The following is an 18,220-nucleotide window of genomic DNA, read 5'->3' as shown; positions in this document are numbered from 1 at the left end:
GTCTAAATATCAGAGCCACAAGCTCGCATTTAGCTAAAAAAAAAAAACTACACCCAGCTCCTCAGCCTGGGTCCGGCCACATCAGCGGTAATGGAGCTTTGATCAGAATCTCCAGCTCCCGCGCCATGTTTTGAATTTGCTTTTTAACGGGGTCTACAGATAGCGGTTCCCAACGTGCAGCGTATGAGGCCGTCTTGCGCCACAACACCTGTATATTAAGCCATTTGGCGCGGTTAAAGATCAAGTCATTCCTGGTATTCCAGATGGCCCAGAGGCCGGCTGCATGTACAATATTAGTAGCACTCATATTACTTCCTCTAGACCAGCAGTCCGAAAAAGATAACATGTTGACTGTCCCTCTGTATCCAGTGATTCTAGAGATGTTTCTCCAGAATTCAGTCGCAACATCGCAGCCAAAAAATAAATGGTGACAAGATTCATCACACGAACAGAATGGGCAAGAAAAGTCAGGGACACTCTGTCTTTTCCCCAAGTTATCCCTGGTCAAAATCTTGTTGTTAACCACCAGCCACAGAAAGATATGAATCCTGGCAGGGATCTTGATTTTCCACACAGCAGGAGTGTTTTTTGGTAGCACACCCCTAAAGTTGACTACATTATATAAAGATTTAACAGAGTAGACCCCGCTGGGATTAAGGTCCCAAATAAGCGAGTCCTCAGCCGTAGAAAAGCTGATGGATTTAGCAATCTCTACTAGCTCAAACCACAAAGAGAGAAGCTCACTAGAAAAGCATCTTCTAAAAGTAATCTTTAGGTTAGAGCCATCCCACACTTGGTCTAAGGTGCAATCATGCTCATTGGCAATGTTATATAAGTCCCAATACAGAGTAGCTAGGGGGGCCGACCCAAACCAGTGGTCCTCCCAAAACCTAACTTTCTTACCATTACCAACATTCCAGGAGTAACCAAACTTAGTAGCTTGGGCAGCCCAAAGAACACCTTTCCAAAAAGGTGAAGCACCAGCAGAAGGACAAGTAAAAATGTTGGGGGACTGAGTATCATACTTAGCATCTATTATGCTTTTCCAGATCTTACCCTCATCTCTATTATATCTGCTGACCCAAGAAGCAAGCAAACATAAGTTCATATCGGAAAGATCAGTAATCCCTAACCCACCATACATTTTTTTCAAAGTAAGAGACCTCCAACTAGCTAGATGATATTTGTGATGACCTTCATAATCATCCCAAAAGCAATGAGCCAGTTGAGAGTTAATAAGCTTAATAGCCCACTTGGGGAATTTAATATAACCCATAAGATAAGAAGGGATGCTGGCTACGCAAGCTTGGACCAGAATCAACCTCTTACCAAAAGATAACAGCCTCCCCCTCCAGCCAGCTGCTCTTTTAATAATAGAGTCAACCAAAGGCTGGAGGTCCTCTCTTCTAATTTTGGAGTAGTGGAGAGGAGCACCAAGATATTTAATAGGGAAAGAGCTTAGTTTACAACCCAAAGACTGAGCAAAACTAGTAGCCTCATCCCTATCAATATTGATAGGAACCAGATCACATTTATGAAAATTGATCCTCATCCCAGAAAGTTGCTCAAAACAGGAAAGGAGCCACTTTAAATTCCTAGCATGCTCTAAATTATTATCTAAAAACAAGAGGGTATCATCAGCATATTGCATGCTTATGACCCCAGCTGGGTTAGAAGGAGGAAAAACCCCAGCAATCATGTTCTGATTAACAGCTTTGGCTAGTATTCTAGTGAACACATCTACAGCAAGATTAAAAAGCAAAGGGGAGGCAGGATCACCCTGCCTCACACCTTTACCAGCAATAAAAAACTCACTATTGGTGTCATTAATCCTGACCCCAACAGACCCATTGTGAAGTAGAGAGCCTAATTTGTACATCCATTTAGGGCCAAAGCCTCTTCTCCTAAGCATGTCCAAAAGGAATTCTCTATTCACCATGTCATAAGCTTTCTCATAATCAAGCTTAAAACAAAAGCCCTGGAGGTGGTTGCTAGCTACAACATGCACCACCTCATGGGCTGATACAATGCTCTCTAAAATAAATCTGCCTTTAATAAAAGCAGTTTGATTAGGAGAGATTAACTCATTGCAAACTGGGCCTAGCTTATTAGCAGCACACTTAGCAAAGATCTTGAAACTACAATTAATCATGGCAAGGGGTCTGAACCTGTCCAAAGAAACAACATTTGGTTCTTTTGGGACAAGGGTCAGAAGGGAGAAGTTGAGTCTGTACAAATCCAGCTCCCCCTTCTCCCAATCTCTAAAAAGTGCAAACAGATCACTTTTAATGAGATCCCAGAAATGCTGATAGAATAAAAAAGGGAAACCATCAGGTCCAGGAGCACCTTCAGCATATGAGCCAAAGACTGCATTCTTAATTTCTTCTTCAGTAAAAGGTTTTTCCAAGAACTCAATATGATCAGCAGTAGCCATGCTAGACTGATCCCAAAAATCATCAACTAGTTTAAGATTTATAGCAGGAGAGTAGCTTAAGAGATTTTTATAATAATCTACTGCATTAGCAATAATACCTTTAGTGTCTTCAACTGGGCCAGCAGCAGTTTCCAGCACAGCAATATGCTTCTTCCTCCTCTTCTGATTGGCCAGGGCTTGAAAGTAGTTAGAGTTCAGATCCCCCTCCCTAATGTCTCTCTCTCTAGCTCTCTGCCTGGCCTTGATTTCCTCTTTCTTCCAAATCTCATTTAGATCACCTGCAATCACTTTAATTCTAGCTTTAGAATTAGGAGAAAGAGGCTGAGTTTCTGCAAGAATGTCTAAACAATTATATTCAGCAACTAAAGCTTGCTTAGTCCTGTTTTGGGAAGCCTCATAATTAAGGCTCCACCCTTTGGTGGCTTTCCTAGTATTCCTGATCTTGAATTGCCAAATATCAATAGCAGAGGAGAACTTACAATCAGCATTCCAAGCTTTGTGAACAATCTCATCAAAGCCAGGAACTTCTAGCCACCACTTTTCAAATCTATAAACTTTATTCTTAGGAATGGTAATAGCATCAGAGTTAAAAATAAGGGGAGTGTGGTCACTCCCAATCCTAGGCAGAGTTTTAACCTGGCTAGCAGGAAAACGTCTTTCCCAGTCAGTAGAAAAAAAATTCTATCTAAAGCAACCATGACTAGATTGTCTTGGTTATTGGCCCAAGTAAACTTCCTACCAGCATTCTTAATCTCAATGAGGCCAAATTTATTAATCCAGTCATTGAAAAGATCAGCCCAATGCTGGATGACTAACCCAGTGTTCTTGTCCTCAGCAGCTCTAACCAAATTAAAGTCTCCACCCACAATGGTGGGCCCAGTCCAGTTATTTAGGAGGTTATGGAGCTCATTAATAAAATCAAGCTTAAAACTATCATAAGCAGAACCATAAACTGAGATAAGCCTCCAAAAAGTGTTATTACACTTGTTCTTCAGTAAACAGGAGATACTGTAAGGAAAAACATCACAAGCTACAATCTCAAATTTATCTTCCTTGACCCCCACTAATAAGCCTCCAGCAGTGTTATCAGCAGGCAGCCAATTCCAAATAAAACCATTTCTAGAGTCTATAGCCTCTAGCTGAGTAATGCTGAACTCAGTTTTCTTGGTTTCAGATAAACAAACAAAGTCAGGGCAGTGAGATCTAATGAGCTCCTACACCTTGGTGATCTTATGAGGGCCACTGAGCCCTCTCACATTCCAAAATAGACCTATCATCAAAACCTAGTAGAAATTTTAGCTTGACACTTTTTAGACCTCTGACTTTTAACCTCCATCCATGAGAAGGCATCATCAGACTCTTTTTCCATATGTGGATTAGAGTGATGGTCAGATTCAGTGTCAAGAGAGGCAACAGAATTATAACTATTGCAGTATTCTTCCTTGGTAACATCGATGTCTCCAGGAAGAAACATATCAGGATTATCCTGTTTAAACTTACCTAGTCTATCTAACTCTAATTTCTTAATAGCTTCAACATTATTGCTAACTTGAGAGGGATTATCTCCCATAACAATGCCATCATTGAGGGCTTTACAAACTAGAGCATCATTGTCTAGACAAGCAAAAGAATTATGGAAGACTTTGGGGTTATTACCTCTGGGAATCTCCAAATTCTTCTTCTGCTTAATCTCTTGAGCTTTGACCAGGGCTGGTTTCCCATCTCTCTTGATCCTGTCACTCATCCTAGTGGATACAACAGGGCCCCATTTGTCTCTTCCAGCTTTGAGTCTAGTTGTATGAGTAGGGCAAGGAATTAACCCCCCAAGAGAAGTAGGAATACAGTCATTGCTGGTCACTCCATCCTTAATAGCAGCTTCAAATTCAGGGAGAAGAATAGACCCACAATTCTCCACTGGGGTTCTCTTAACAGCTTGCAAGTAGCTTTTGGTCAGGGGAGCATCCTGGATCTTCAAGAAAACTGATCTCTCCAAGGGGCTATTGTTATTCACATCCATTTTGGAGAAATCAGGAGAAGAGATAACATCCATAGTGTGAGTTCTGTTTCTAGACCCACTAGGAGCTGAGGCAGGCCTTGGTCTGAAATTGGAGTTCTTCCTACTATTATCAAGGTCATGTTCCATCTCCTCTCCCAACAGGTCATCATTGCTGAACTCATCCTCTCCCTCCTGTTTCTTGTTACTGTCATCCTCATCATTCTTGTGGACTGGGGGATCAGAAGGGTTATCAGACTCCACAGGATCTCCCTCATCAACTTTAAAGGTGAGTAAGAACAGTTCTTGCTGGATTTCAAAAAGTATGTCTCTAGGAATCAATGCAGGATCTCTAACAGCCACCTGAACTCTCACCACTTCATGAAAACTACTGAAAATACCATGCCAATCAATGTTAGTGATGACACCCAAAGTAGCAGCAACTTGGGCAATCACAGACCAAGAGCACCAAACAGGAGGCAGGCCCACAATATCCACCCATATCTCAGTCAGGGAGTCATAAGCAGGCAGCTCTCCATGCCAGTTCTTGAAGGAAATTGAAACCCCTTTCTTCTTGAGGTTGATGGAGTCATAAGCAACTAAATCAGTGATTTTTTTTTGTTAGGAGGAAATCTGACTAGATATTGAGACTCATCATAGGCTCTGATCTGCCAAGGCCAGTTGGTTTTCCACATGCTAGTGAAACAAGCACCCAGTTCCTCAGCAAAGATTTCACCTTCTTCAATAACCACCAGACCTACATTCCCAAAATTCAGCCAGTCACTGTTGCTTTTTTCTCCAGTCTCCAGGTGAAAGAAGCCCAAGCCATTCCCAACACTACCCCAGAATTGAGCAGCTGGGTAGGGCTTGTACCACAGGGGGCAGGCATCCATATGGTGACCAGGGATAGAGCACATGAAACAATTCCTAGGGATCTGGCACATACCCACATAATGCCCAGGCAGCCCACAATTGAAGCAAGTAGCCCCAATATATTTAGGGTCCACATTGTAAGAGTCAGACGCATCAGCAGACAAAGTAGCTTGAGGAGCAGCCATCGGGGTGGTCACCGCCGCCATCGCCCCGCCGGTCGCCGGGCCGAAGGGCAGGATCTGAGTCGGTGAAGTGGTGGGCTCGGGCAGGACCGAAGAGGCTGCAGGTGGAGTCGGAGGCAGGTCGGCGACGGGGCGAACCCCAGACGCCACCAGGTCCAGGTGCATCGGTGCGACCAGGGTGGGGAGGGCAGGTGTCCGATCCTCACCCAACCCCAGCCTAGCCGAAGCCTCGGCCGCCGTGGGCAGGACAGAGGAGGCAGGCGGGGACAGGTGCACGACGGAGTCTGGGAGGGACCCGGTCGCCGCGGGGTCGGCAAGCATCGGCGCGGAGTGGAGGGAGGCAGCGGGCCGGACCGGCACCAACCCCAGCCCAGCCGAGGGCGCATCCGGTGCGGGGAGGAGCTGGGGGGGCTGCGGGCGAGGCGATGGCGGTGGCGATGACGTCGGGGGCGTTGGGCGGGACTCCGGGGGAGCGAGGGGACGACGCCGGGAACACCTGGAGGCTGGCGTCGGAGGTGTCGCTGCTGTTGGCAGGCTGCGTCGGAGCCGAGGAGTAGGAGCGGCCGGTCCCGGTGCCACCCCTTGCGGCAGGCGCGGCAGTCAGGGGGTGGGGAGGGCTATCCTCGTAGTCGTCGTCATCCTCCTCCGAGCCGGAGTTGTGGCCGTGGCGGGGGTCCCGGTCGCTGCGACGACCCGGCCCGTCGGTGCCGCCACCCAGGAAGTTGTCGTCGGGGATGCGTGGGCGGCCGATGTGGTTGGGCGGCTCGGCGGGAGATCCTGAGGTCGAAGCCCTGGTCATTGAAGAACACCCGGATCTTGGCATCGAGCTTGGAAGAGTCGAGGGACTTGACCTTGACTCGCACCTCCTCCTCCTTTCGGAGGGAGAGCTCGTCCAGCACTACCACCTTGCCGAGGATGCGTGACATGCTCCGAATGACACGCTCCGAGCGTGCGATGTCAGGGAGGCCGGCGATGAGGATCCAAGCCGTGTCGAGAACGGCAACCGCCAAGGGGTCACGGATCGGCACAGAGATGTCCACCACTAGCTTGTTGAGAGCGAGAGTGATGTCGCCATTGCGGGTGCCGTAGCCGTGGCTGACGGCGTCCGGGAAGATGACTGAAAACTGGTTACCGTCCATCATGGTGACCTGCCAATACCAGGTGCAGTGGTAGAGCTGGTTGAGCTCAGCTTCAAGCATCTCCGAGCCACCCCCTCCCGAATGGTAACAATCGCCTGGAGCGAGGGTGATGGTGGGGGAAGGTCCAGCAGCTCGATGTGGAAGAAGCCCATGCCCTCAATCCCATGCCCGTACATCATGATCTCCTCCGACACGGGGCGGTCCGGGCATAGGAAGGCCGGATGACCCGGGTCCGAGCAAATGTAGCAGCACTGTGGACTGGTGCAGGCGACCTGCGAATGGCCGGAGAGGCCGCAGTTGAAGAACTTCTGGAGGTCCTTTGGTTGGTTCGCGGAACGGGCGAGGTCGGAAGTGGCGGTCGCCGGGTCACGAGCCGGCCCCAATGGTGGGGCTGCGCCGAGACCCCTCTTCTTCTTCCTTTTAGCCCCCTGCCGGCCCCGGCCCGCCCCATTGGGATTGGGAGGGAAAGCCGGTTCGCCGCGGGGTGGCTGGTACCGGCGGCCAGGGGCTGTGGGCGCGGACTGGGGAAGCTGCTGTTGGGGACAGGGAGGAGAACGCGAGCGGCCCGAGCGGACGGGGGAGCGGTCGTCCCGACGCCGCGTCGGGATGGAGAGCGGCGCCGCTGGTTGCGCCAATCCGCCACAGGAGCGGGCGAGCGGGACCGGGATCGGCCCCGGCGGTCAGCCCGTCCAGGCGAACGACGCGGGGGAGAGCGAGTGTCGGGGCGAGGAGGAGAGCGGCGGTCTGCGCGAGGCGGGGAGCGTCGGCCATCACGCGAGGACAGGTGCCGGCGCAAGTCGTCTTCGCGGCGAAGCGCCTCAGGCAATGGGCGCACGGCGTCCCGACGGTCCTCGGCGCGCCTCTTGCGGCGGGTCCCCTCATTGCCCCAATCCCGCGGAATGGGGGTGGGCTCAAAGGGGGCAGCCGGAGGTGAGGACGAGGCGGGGCGCAGGCGGAGTGGGGTGGTGGCGGGGATGGAGGAGGACGCGCGGACTAGGGTCTACGATGCGGGGTTGCGGCTCGGTGGAGTGGAAGGGGGCCCGGGGAATCCGGCTGGAGGCCAGATCGACCTGGCAGGCGGGCCGACCGGTCAAGGAGCGGGCAGGGGCTGGGTGGGCCAGCTCAGGAACGGGGCAGCCCACGCGCCAATCGCTGGTCCAAGCCGCGGACGGCCCATCTGGGGTCGGCCCAGCCAGCGAGACGGGGAGGGGGCAGCGAGGGTTTCCCCTCCCGCCGCCTCCGCCGCCGCGGCCGGCACCGGCGTCCGGGACGGGGTGGGTGTAGGTCGAGGCTGCCGGGGTGCGAGGCGGGGCGAGTAGCTGAGTTTAGAAGAGCCAAACGTAGCAATGAATGGCCTGAAAGGCGACCGGCGCAAGAGAGCAGGGGAGCATGCCGGATCAGCCGCCGGACGGCCCGGCGACGCTCCGATCGGGCAAGGAAGCGCGGAAGGGGTGGAGGAGCGCCACGAGACCCGGGCAATCCCATGGTCCGACCGCCCAGCGACGCCCCACGCCGGCGCGCGGCGGCGGCGGGCGCTCCGGGACCCAAGGGGAGCCTTTTGGCCAGGCGTCGGCGGGGAGGCCACCACAGCGCGCCGGCGCGACCGCGAGAGAGTGCTCGAGCCGCCCCGGCGAGGGGGGAGAGCGCTCTCCCTGCGGGTCGACGCCAGCCGAGCTGGGGGCTCCCGGCGCACCACCGGCAGGCCGGCAGCCACGTCGTCGTCTTCAGCAAGGTCCGCCCAGCGCAGCGGCCCGACCGGCTCGAGGGACGGGGAAGGGGCGGCAGGAACTGCGAGCGCGGGGGGGGGGGGGGGGGGGGGGAGGACGGGGAGGCTGGCGGTGCGTCCGCGGGCGGGGAGGTCGCGGGGAGGAGCTCCGGCCGCGAGGCCAACGGCGGCCGAGGCTCGAGCGGCGAGACGCCCTCCGAGTCGCGGGAGCCCATCTTCCTCAGTGTGATATATGAGCTCCCTTCTTTCAGTTTCGTTTTCTGTTATTATGGAGAGCCTGATGCATGAATGGGGTTCGTGATGGGCTGATGGCCATGATCCATGCATCTATGTTGACGGCTTGTCAGCCAGGGAAGGGATGCCAAGGATGTGCAGAATGTCTCGCAAAAAAAAAAAAAAAAAAAAGATGTGCAAATGAACTAGCAGGAGAATGCACCTACTGCGTGCTGCCTGTGTTGGTATGTTCATCATTGGGTGGTAACACTGTCGGAAAACAACTCATATGCATGTGCAAAAAGATGAGCTTGTGTACATTCTGGTGTGTATTGAAAATGTCTCCTTGATTCAAACAAGAAAACTTTTGTGCCTGGGCTTGGGGGAACTGATGAGGATTTATGTGATCTTGTTCATGCTTTACTAAGCCCGGTATCAACGGGAAATGGTAATGTACAGTTTTTTTTGGTCAATTTGGTCCCTCCACTATTGATTAAGCTTTGTCAATTTGGTCTCCAGTTTTCAAAACAAATAAATTTGAACCATAACTTGTGATAGCAGATTTACTCCCAAACTTACAAAGAGTGGTATGGCTGATCATGTGGCAGTGGTTACACACTTGTGACACTTTAATCAATTTAAATGAACAAATAATGGAAATAAAAACAGTTATAAAAAAGTTAGGGTGAAGTAAGAGAAAACATGAAGAAAACCTCAGAAATGTTCTAGAAAAGTTACAATAACATCTCAGAATTTGAAATAGGAACGAATAAATTAGGAAGTCTACTAGAACTTACAAAATTCAGAAGCATTCTCATAAAAGGATAATAAAAAAACTCATAAAAAATCATGATCATTCATGCAAATCACCATATTCATGAATTTCCATGTTTTTTCCTCAATATTTCGTGAGTTGTCTCAAATTTCATGTCTTCCTCCAAAATATTTCTATATTTTTGTTTTCTTTATCTTGTAATAAATTCCTTTCGTAGGAATTCCAATTATTTTCTATGTTCTTCTAGCATATCTTTGGTTTCGAGAATCAACATGTGGTTGGATGGTTAAGAGGCTACCTCCAGTCCACCAGGAATAAAATCTCAGATTTGAAAACATTTACTCCCTCATTTCACTTTTATAAGGCTTTGTAGATGTTTCAGACAGTGTGGAAAACAGCACAATTTCACTTATATGAAAGGACTTATAAAAGTGAATGGAGGGAGTATGTCTCATTAAGGCCCTGATTGGATTGTCATGTTGCCTTTAAATACATCTGTAAAAAAATACATGTCTCGGCTCATTGTCTGGTTTCCAGCCGAAAATTGCTGACCCGCCGGCAAGATACAAGTGTAAAATAAACACCCCTGTAATTAGTTACAACGAATCCAAGTGCGGCCTAAGACGGGATATTATTTCAGCAGGAGTCGACGTTTTTCGTCGACAACGGGACACTTCTGGTGACTTTTCATCAATCTTGAAGCTCCGTCATTCTGGTCTTGAGTAGGCGCTCCATGAGTGTCCTCCATGTTTCTAAAATGCATTCCCCGCATTTTTAGAATGTTTTCTGGACATCACCTTACACCATATGATTGAACTCCTAACATAGTTAACTCCCTAAACCTAGACCTTCTCTAAGCCAACACATCACTAATTTCCTTGTTACGTTACCTGCCGGCCGGCCGGCCGGCCGGCTGCGACTGAATTAGTGAATTTCTGTTGCCTTGGTGCAATGTGCTATCGTCAACAAGACTGTAGAATTTAACAGGAAAAATATTATGTCCTCTATTGAAGGGACTCTCCGTTTTAAAAGTGTTGCTCCCGTTCAATCTTTGCAGGCGGTGGCCTCTGCTTTGGCTGCATCAACCGGTGAGTTTTCCGAAACACATCATCTTGTCCAAGAACTATTTATACATGAAATCAACAAAGCAAGTAAACATTTACTCCCTCCGTAAATTAATATAAGAGCATTTAGATCACTACTTTAGTGATCTAAACACTCTTATATTAGTTTACAGAGAGTATTATTTGCCTTTCTGAAGGTTGCTTTGTAGTGTCTCCATGTCTTGGTCTGCTTTATTTGAATCCGAGTTTACAAGTGTTCTTACACATGTTTTGGTCAGGCGGGCGCTGGCGTTGGAATTAGCAAGTTGGGGCTGTTGGCCCGGCAGAGTGATGGCTGAGGATACCAAGTTCCTCCTTTTGTTTCTCCTCTTGAGCAGCTCATTATCGTTGTGTTTTGGTTCTGAACGGTTAGAGAAGTGAGCAACTAACTTTACTGAGGGCCAGAGGCCATTACATATACATGTGTGACAAAGTGCAGGAAACCCCTTATACAATGGGGATATACCTAACAGAGACTATACACATCTAACACCCCCCCCTCAAACTCATGGTGGATCAACAACACTGAGTTTGGAGAGGAAAAAGGCATGCTGCACTCGAGTCTGTGCCTTCGTGAAGAAGTCAGCCAACTGTAACTCAGAGGGAACATAGTGAAGAGCGAGAGTCTGATCCTGCACAGCAGCACGCACGAAGTGGGCATCCACACCGATGTGCTTGGTGAGCTCATGCTTCACCGGGTCACGTGCAATACTAATAGCACCGGTACTGTCTGACAGTAAGGGAGTCGAGGTAGTAGCAGACACACCAAAATCCTCAAGTAACCACCGTAACCAGATCACCTCAGCTGTCAACATAGCCATGGCTCGCAACTCAGCCTCTGTACTCGAGCGAGAAACTGCAGTCTGTTTTTTTGTCTTCCAGGCAATGAGAGAGCCGCCAAGAAAGACACAATAAGCAGACAACGAGCGGCGATCGGAGGGATCACTAGCCCAGGTAGCATCGGAGTAGGCCTGGAGCTCAAGAGAGCTGGAGCGAGGAAAGAAAAGGCGCTGAGAGATCGTGCCACGAAGATATCATAGAACACGGAGGAGGTGACTATAGTGGACAGAGGTGGGAGCTAAGACAAACTGACTCAGGATGTGGACAGGATAGGAGATGTCAGGACGCGTAACAGCAAAATAGACAAGGCTGCCAACGAGGTGACGATAGCGAGTGGGATTAGGGAGAGGGTCACCATCAGAGGCATGAAGCTAAACGTTGAGCTCCATAGGAGTCACAACAGTGCGCTCATCACCGAGAGCAGCGCGAGCAAGAAGATCCTGAATATATTTTTCTTGGGAGATGTAGAAGCCATCAGAGGTGGAGGAGATCTCAATCCCAAGAAAATAGCGGAGTGGACCAAGGCCAGTCATGAGAAACTGGTCGCGAAGGCAAGCCTTAACAAAGGCAATGTAGTCAGAGTCGTCACCAGTGATGATCATGTCATCCACATAGAGAAGGAGAAGAGTCCGACCACGAGGAGACGTGTGAACAAACAGCACGGGATCATGATCGCTGGGCAAGAAACCAGCGGTAGTCACCATAGAGGCGAAGCGCTCAAACCAGGCGCGAGGGGCCTGTTTAAGACCATAGAGGGAGCGGCGAAGCCTACAGACCATACCATCAGGAGCATAGTAACCCGGTGGTGGCTGCATATCAACCTCCTCACGCAACTCACCGTTGAGAAAAGCGTTCTAGACATCAAGTTGAGAGATAGACCAATGACGAACAGAAGCCACGGCAAGAAGGGTGCGGACAGTGGTCATGTGGGCCACAGGAGCGAATGTCTCATCATAATCGCGGCCCCGCTCCTGCTGAAAACCACGGGCCACAAGACAAGCTTTGTAACGCTCAAGAGAACCATCAGAGCGAGTCTTAATCTTGTAGACCCACTTGCAAGTGATGGGACGAACACCGTAAGGGAGGGAAACCAGATCCCACGTGCCAGAGCGTTCAAGGGCCGCAAGTTCTTCGGCCATCGCAAGTTGCCATTCAGGCTGAGTCATGGCAGTCCTATAGGAAGTGGGCTCAGCAATAACAGAGAGACCATATCGAGCAGGAGAATAGCGATCAGGCGGGGGGGCGAGGCCGAGCATGGAGGTTATGAACCGGGGAAGGCGTGAGCAGAGGTGCACCAGAGGTGGAAGGCGCGTCAGTCGAGTCAGGAGAAGCATCCTCAGTACGAGGGCGGCGAGTATAGTGGAGTGGAAATGGTGAGAGAGTGTGATGGACTGGAGATGATGGTGGAGAGGTGGAGGAGGAGGATGGGGAGGATGGGGAAGATGGTGTCGATGGTGAATGAGGGTGAATAAGAGGTGCAGGAGGAAGAGGTGAAACAGGAGGCACATAGCAGGGTGTCTCGGGAAGAAGAAGAAAAGAAATGTCGTCCATAGAGAAGCTCTAGGAAGAAGGACGCGGATAGTAGGAACGAGACTCGTCAAACGTCACATCACGCGAGATGCGCAAGCGACGACCAGCAGGATCCCAACAACGATAGCCATTGTGCTCATCACTGTAGCCAAGAAAAACACACTCAACCGACTGAGCAGTCAGTTTGGTGCGTTCTCGGGGGGCAAGAAGGACATAGCACACACATCCGAACATACGAAGAGCTGAGTAGTCAGGAGAATGACCAGTGAGACACTCCATAGGAATACCACCCTGCAAAGCAGTCGATGGCTGAATGTTGATGAGATAGGTGGAGGCAGAAACGGCCTCAGTCCAAAAGTGGGGTGGAAGAGAAGCGGCAATCATCAGGGCACGAGCCGTTTCAAGCGGATGACGATGCTTACGTTCGGCAATGCCATTCTGAGCATGAGCACCAGGACAAGAGAACTGGGCCAGAGTACCCTGTTCCGTGAGAAAACCACGCAACAGCTGGGAGATAAATTCTCCAGCGGAGTCACCACGAAAAGTACGAATGGGCGTGGAAAACTGGGCGTGAATCATGGCAGCAAATCGTTTGTATATAGAGAGAACCTCGCCACGAGATTTCATGAAGTAGAGCCAAGTGTAGCGAGAGAAATCATCAATAAACAGAACATAGTAGCGGTGACCACCTTTTGAATCAAAGGGAGCAGGACCCCAGACATCAGAATGAACTAAGTCAAAAGGACGCTAAGATACCGACTCACTTGTGGGATAAGGTAATTGTGTCTGTTTGCCAAGTCTGCAACCATTACAATGTAAAGAAACATCTCCAGATACAGACCCTAAGAGGCCCTGATGAACTAAAGAAGACAAGCGAGAGCAACATATGTGACCAAGGCAATGATGCCACTGCTGGAAAGACGCAGACGAAGAGGCAGCAAGAGCATGGGAGCTGGCAGAAGTGGTGGCAGCGGAAGGAACACAAAGCCAATCAACCTCCCAAAGACCCTCTGACTCACGGCGCCGGGGGCCAGCACCAACCAAAACCTTGGTGCGACGATCCTGAATAGAGCAAGAGTCAGTATCAAGAATGACACGACAACCAGAATTAGTGAGTTGGGCAGCGGAAAAAAGATTCATGGTAAGACGAGGGACATGGGAAACACTCGGAACAGAGAAAGATGGAGTGGAAAGAATACCACGACTGGCAACAGGAAGAGGTGTGCCATCGGCGGTAAGAACATTAACAGGCGAATCAAGAGGTCGGAGAGAAGACAGCGCGGAAGAATCAGAAGACATATGAAAAGAGGCTCCAGAATCAAGAACCCACGAAGATGTACCTGACTGTGGAGGTGGCTGCGATGGTGATGAAGATGATGCAGTCACAGCAGCAGCAGAACCAGTAGGCGTACAATGTCCTGATCAGTGAGTGACGGGGTCGAGGAAGACACAGGAGTCCCGCTGGAAGGGGAGCGCCTCTGGTCTCGCTTCTTCTGACGACAATCAGACTCTGGGTGACCGGACCGGGAGTAATAACCGCAGAAGGTGTCACGACGCGACGTGCCCTTCTCAGCATAAGGAGGGTGACTCACCCCCCCTGGAGGAGTAGGCAGGAGCGGCGGAGCAGTGAGGCGAGCAGACGGCACAGGAGCTCGTGAGGCCAACACTGATGGAACCACAAGTAACCTAGCAGAGCGAAGGCGGGTCTCCTCAGCACGAAATTCAGCAAGCACCTCCGAGATAGGAACACGACCACGAGCAAGCAGGTGGGCACGTCGAGGCTCGAACTCGGAGCGAAGACGAGATAAGAACTCATGAACCCGCTGAAACTCCAAATCGGACCGTGTAGTCTGACAGCAACGGCAAGTTCCACAAACAACTATCCGAAGAGAGTCAAGCTGACGGCAGATGGCAGAGCACTGTGAATAGAACTCATCAACAGAGGAATCACCTTGCTAGAGTGCGTGCTCCTGACGCACCACAGATAGGTAGAGAGCATCAGCAGAGGGCTGATAGCGCTGACAGAGATAAGACCACATCGCTGCAACTGTGCCAAGTCCCATGAACTCTGAAGCAAACTGAGGGAGGACGCTCGCAGTGAGAACAGTAGCAGCTCGAGCATCATCATTGCACCACTGAGTGTAAGCAGACAGATCATCGCGATACACAGAAAGAGCATCTGAATAAGCTGGTACCTGCTGGTCATAGGCGTCGACGGCAGCATCATCGAGAGCCTTGGCTGCATCCCGGCCAGCCTGAGAAGCATCAGCAGCAAGGACCGGCGGCACCGGTGGGATTGGGGCCACTGGCGCAACAGGGCATGGCGGACAGGGGACCTCGCCAGAAAAAACACCCCACAGAAGAAGGCCACGCATATGAATGCGCATGAAGCCCACAAACTCAGCATAGTTGGTGCCATCAAACATCACCAAACACCTAGGAACAACGACATAGCCCGAAGAAGACATAACGAGGTCTTCTTTTGCTTTCTCAGTTCAGTCTCCTTTTTTTGGTCAACGCACGGAAGACAGCCGATCCGGATCGGGCTGGAGGACGAGCGAGGTAGGCTCACTCGATCTGAAGGAGGGGCGCTGGGGCGGGCAGCCTGGCCCCGCTCGATCTGAAGTAGGGGCGGGCAGGCGGCCTGGCTCCACTCGATCTGAAGGGGCGCGCGGGCGGCCGCGCTCGATCAGAAGCAGGGGCGCGCGGGCTGCCGCACTGGATCGGAAGTAGGGGCGCGCGGGCAGGCGACCTGACGCCGGCAGCCGAGCGCAGCGGCAACCAGTCAGGACGAGAGCGCCGCCGGCCAGGCGGGCCAGGGGCGTAGAGGAGAACCGGATCCAGAGACGGGGTCAGCCGGCCGGAGAAGGAGAGCTCCGGCCAGCAGCCGGCCAGCGACGGACTAGAGCAGCCGGAGATGGGCTGGGACGGCAGGAATCGAGGTAAGCTAGAAGAGGGGCGCACGGAGTTGCGTCTTGCGAGAGAGCGAGGCTAACCTAGCATCTGATACCATGTTAGAGAAGTGAGCAACTAACTTTACTGAGGACCAGAGGCCATTACATATACATGTGTGACAAAGTGCAGGAAACCTCTTATACAATGGAGATATACCTAACAGAGACTATACACATCTAACATGAACAAGATATCTAGTGCCTGAGGTCTGTGCAACAATCAGTGATTGATCCCTTGGGCGTACTCAAATCCTCTTGGAACTTCGGATATGCCACCGACGGTTACATATGCTATTTTGCTGGTGTGGAATGCTGGAACGGCGGCGAGAACAGGGTTCTCTCTCTGCGACTCAGCAACCTAGGACTTGAAGGCCCATTTCCTCAGGGTCTTCAAAATTGCACGAGCTTGAACATCTTGGACCTGTCGTATAACAACTTTTCAGGACCCATTCCCTCCAGTATTGCACATCAGATACCGTATGTGACATCTCTGAATCTCTCATACAATAACTTTTCAGGTGAAATCCCAGAGAGTATCGCAAATTTGGCATACCTAAATGTATTGAAACTTCAACATAACGAACTCAGCGGTCAAATTCCAGAGCGGTTCAGCATGCTCAATCGGTTAACCACGTTCATTGTTGCAGATAACTTCTTGTCGGGGCCTATTCCTACTTTTGCACATTACTTCTCGCCTTTATACTTTGCTGGTAACCGGGAACTTTGTGGTGCACCATTGGACGAGTGCCCCCGGAGTCGAAGATGGAGGCTGATACCAATCAGGCTGCACAAAATCAACGAAGAGTCCAGTATCGGAGTGGCTATCGGGTTTGTCCTAGGGTTCGTGGTGGCCTTCTACTTCCACTTGTTATGCTGTGAGAGGCTCCTTCCTTGTGTCTTCCGCACATGATCCACTTGTTCTGAAACTTTTGTCTGTCATGAACTACCAGGGGCCAAATGAGCACTTTGAACCACAAGTTTAGGTTGGCTTCTGTTTCTGCATGAACAACTTACTAGTAGCTTTGTCACCTCATGATATGTAACTTAGCAAGTGTGTGTGCTTTGCTTGTAATGCGCATTTCAACTCTTCTAAAATGATTATTTCAACCTTCAGCTTAACCAACTTATAGAACAATTTACTAGCCGTTTCTACGATTCGATAAGCTAGATCGGTTAACTACATTCAATGTTAACTGGGGGCAACTTGTTATCGGGGGCTATTCCGGTTTTGCCACAAGAAGTTTGGCCTATGAACTTTGTTGGTAACTGGGGGCTTTGTTGCGGTACACCATTGCATAAATGCCACACGATTAACGATCATTACAGTATTGGATCCTGCATTCCTTCGTCTGCTCCAAGAGGCTCCGTGCCTTTGTTGTTGCATACGATTCACTTGTGTGTTTTTTTCTTTCGAAAAGATGATTCACTTGTTCTGAACAGTAACCTCAGTTTATTTCAATTCCGGAACATATTGAAGTGCCAGCGCTTTGGTTTGCCTGTAGTGCATATTTCAATTCTGAAAAGATGCATAACGATCATCATCTTTCTACTGAGAACCTTGCATATGCATGAGAAATCTGGACCATGGGTATTCTTGTTGGTATACAGCTACTGGTCTAGCAAGTACTAGCAGGCAACAGTTTATGTTTTAGTAACTGTAGACTTCCTCCTCTACCAAACTCTGAAGGTTTTTGCCACTTAGTTCAGTCCAATTATGCTTCAATTCTGAGTAGCAACTAAAAATGCTCAATCTCTTGACATTCCTTCCAGAGATATACTGTCCGGTTTGGCATGGCTTTTGTTCAATGCACCTACAGGTTATGTATGCAAGGTCACATTCAATATTTTTTTAGCAATCCCAATTTCCATCAGTGTACAACCCTGAATTTTGCATTCAGTCAAACTATTCACTCAACTCCACTCTCAAATCACATTACAATCTGAAACTCAAATTCAGTCACACCATTCACTGTATTTTACTCTTGATTCACATCAATTACATCTCAAGATGGCATTTTCCTTCTTTTCTGCCATCGTTTCTCTCCAGGTTCCAACTGAAACATCCAGTGAGACAAGTAGTGCAAGGCAAGACAAGTAGTCGGGAAAATCCAGTGACAGTACCAAGCAATGCAAGTCAATCAACTAAGCAGACGGCGGCGTTGGCTTCGTGGCGTCGACACCTCGGCGGCGTCGTTAACGCTTGCTCCGAGCCGTCGCGGGGCAGCGGCCGGCTCCGTTGACTCCACGGCTAGGCGCGTCGCGCCCCGACGGAGACAGTCGCGTGGGCTTCATGGCCTCGACAGCTCAGCCGCATCGACGAATCTCGCTCCTCGGATTCGGGGCGCGGCTAGGCGTATCACGCCCTGACGGCGGAGCAGCGGCTGCTCTTCCCCGGCGGCGGAGTGAGCCCTAAAGCGAGGCGAGAGCGAGCGACCGAATAGTTTTTTTTCTCTGAGGG

This window comes from Aegilops tauschii, chromosome 3 (genome assembly GCF_002575655.3).
Source record: "Aegilops tauschii subsp. strangulata cultivar AL8/78 chromosome 3, Aet v6.0, whole genome shotgun sequence".
NCBI lineage: Eukaryota > Viridiplantae > Streptophyta > Magnoliopsida > Poales > Poaceae > Aegilops > Aegilops tauschii.
Note: the sequence above shows the minus strand (reverse complement) of the source record.